This window comes from Etheostoma spectabile, chromosome 16, assembly GCF_008692095.1.
Source record: "Etheostoma spectabile isolate EspeVRDwgs_2016 chromosome 16, UIUC_Espe_1.0, whole genome shotgun sequence".
In the NCBI taxonomy this organism is placed as follows: Eukaryota; Metazoa; Chordata; class Actinopteri; order Perciformes; family Percidae; genus Etheostoma; species Etheostoma spectabile.
In genome coordinates, this window is record NC_045748.1 from 23000819 (window position 1) to 23004035 (window position 3217).

Sequence of the window (3217 nt, forward strand, 5' to 3'; positions counted from 1 at the left end):
TACACATCATAGACACAGATGCATACATACGCAAGCACATTTAAAGCACATTTTTCTTCCCTTTCTTCTACTTTCTATACCATCTATCTATAGCAGATTAAATAACACAGCCATACTAGACTTAGGCTGAATCCCATTCCTTCCCCTTACCCCTACCCCTTGGCCCTTACCCCTACCCCTTGGCCCTTGAAACCAAGGGTTAGGGGTAAGGGGTGAAAACATACCCCTATAATTGGCACCATTGGTGTACATCACCATACAGTATTGTCACAAACCTCCAAGATGCCGTCTAGGTCTGTTGATTGTGTGGGTTTGGACAACAGTGTTATATATTTTAGTTATTTTAGGTTCACTTTGGTAGTGCAGAGTACTTATCTGTGTAGTACTTAGGTCTGTTTGCAATACAAATGTATACCATGCATCATGTGTACATATACATACATATACACCTGTAACTGTTGTGTGTATATCTGTTTCAGTTATCACCGTTTTGAATGTCATTGATGTTCACAAAACATTTGTTGACAAAAATCTGTCTTATTGGTGTAAATTGAACATAACGGCAAAACGTTACATAAATAATGTTACAGAACCATGTCAACTATTAGAACCATAACTAACATGTTCGCACACAATAAAGGCACTCATGTGTAAACTAAAAAATACACACAGACCACAACAAACTACACACCACACACTGTTGTAACTACAGCTGCTCTGATATTCAGACAGTCTGGAGCCTTTTGGCCAGTACCCCCCCCTCACAATATCATCAGTGTCCCATATCAAAACCAACAACAATATAACAAGTGCATGAACATGAACAGGATTTAAAATATTATACAATAATAGTAGGCTACCATGCAATAATGAATGGGTAACAACATGAACATAGGATTAGGAAAGTCTGCTCGTTTGCAGCCCCAACCTGGATCAGCTGCTGTGTCCCTCCTGGTCCTCCTGGTGAGACAGGGCGGTATATGTTAAGCACGTAGCGATGTATCATAGACCGTTAATATATATCTAGCTATACAATCTATGCGATTCATACAGTCCATTCAAGGCAAAATATGTGGGACGTTCAACGTTAGCGTTACGAGTAGCGTTAGCGATTAGCGTTAGCATTGCAAGCTAGCGATTTTTAAAAGTTTCAGTTAGGAACATGGGTACACATGTACAGGACTGCATAGACCACACAAACAAGACTGTCGTAACTTTTTAATCATTATTTAAAGCTGAAATACTACATTCATGTGTCTCTCTGGTTGATGCAGCAGCCACACACTGCCTGTGTGTTTTTCTAGTAGGTCGCGTCCCACTAGATCCGTAGGGGTATACAGCCCTTGATCCTGCCCTACCCCTAGCTCGTAATACGTATTGGACCGCACTAGGTGCCGCGTGAACGCGCAAAAGGTAGGGGAAGGCCAAGGGGTAGGGGTAAGGGGAAGGAATGGGATTCAGCCTAAGTATAGACATGTTGATGTAGTATATTAGCATATGGACATACCAGTATATAGACATACCAGTATATAGACATATCGGTATATAAATATATTAGTATGTAGACATCCCAGCATATAAATGCCAAGAAACCATACAGTACGTGTAAGTACTGTATGTTCTACTCTGTACTCTGAAAGGTATAGCGGGGCTTAGTGTATCAAAGTATAAACACTTAAAAGTATATTGGGAAAATTTTGGCACTGAAACAAGGTTCACAGAAAAATTTAAAGGCATGCGTTAAAAACAGTTTTATTTTTTGGTGTGTTATTTTGACATTTTGTCCTCGGAAAGATGTGTTTATCCAAATACAACAGACAGTTTCTTACAGACCTGCGATCTGAAAGGTGGGTATTTAAAAGCAGAATCAAGCATTTCTGAATGACTCCTGAAGATTTGTATTCCAGTTTGGATCAAATCTGGATCAATTTTAAGCCCAAATTTGGGATCATTTGGATCCTGCCTAACAGGACCAAGTAATTGAAGAAATTAGACCACACATTGTCCTGAAAACATCTGGATTAACAGCTGTAAGTACAAATGTAATAAATACAATACGCAAAAGTGATATAGCAATCCATCCAGGATATTGTGACGTCGCAATTGCGTCAATTCACACACATTTAACCAATCACCGCGACTTTGGTGCGACCCGCAATTTTGACCAATCGCCGCAACTTTTCCGCAAACTTGACCAATAACCAGAGTTTCCCGCGACTTCAACCAATCCCAGCAGTCCCACGGGCCAGACATTGTATCAGTATGTGACTCTGAGAGCCAATGACCAAGCGGGAGTAAGAACGGGTTGACGTACATCGCCAAATTCATGTCCTTGTTTCTGATAGGATGACGAGGCACGCGTGACTCAATATATCACATTCACCAACCAAACGTACATCTTGTTTTCCATGCATAAGGGCCAGAGTCGCCTCCATCTGCTGAGAACAGGTCCTTGTAGTGTGTAGGACTCTCTCAGGACCTTCTATGACTCTGTGGTGGCCTCTGCCTCCTCTACGCTGTGGTCTGCTGGAGGGGGGGCAGCTCGACCGGGACAGGAGCAGACCAATAGACTGATCAGGAGAGCGGCTCTGTCCTGACTGTCCTCTGGACCCCATAGGAAGTGGGAGAGGAGGATGTTAGCCAAGCTGACATCCATCATGGACACACCTCTCACCCCCTACATGACACTGTGGGGTCCCTGAGCGCTCCTTCAGCAGCAGACTGATACCCCCCCCCCCCCCCTCCCCCCCGGTGTAAGAAGGAGAGGTACCGCAGGTCCTCTTCCGGCCGCTGTCAGACTCACAACACCTGCACCACCTGATAATGTTGTAGTTTCTGTTCCTGTTTTTCTCCCATCTACTCACACACACTTTCTGTTTATCTTTATATGGTATTTATATATTTTATTACAAGTACTTACTTTTCAATATTTATGGTCTCAGGTTAATATAATTTAATTATGCTACCGCCTCTTGCTTCTTTGCTCTAATTACACATTCAACTAATTTTTAATTCACTTACACCGCAATATTGTTTCTCTTATCATGGCAACCGCACTTTAAAATTCCTTTTGTTTGACGGCATTTTACTTACTCAGTCTACCATATTTTCTTGTCTATTTCTTGCCTGTATTTCTTGCCTTGTATTTCTTTCGTGCTTACTTGTTTGTGTTTTGTTTTTTGTTTTTTTTGCTGTTGCTGCTATGCTGCTACTTGTA

The 3217-nt window shown here is 41.8% G+C and overlaps 1 protein-coding gene across 1 annotated transcript in view; it reads right to left on the reverse strand.

Moving 5' to 3' along the window:
- Window positions 1-3217, reverse strand: part of psmb10 (proteasome 20S subunit beta 10) — a 10366-nt gene that overhangs the window by 638 nt on the left and 6511 nt on the right. The gene's annotated exons all lie outside the window — the stretch shown is intronic.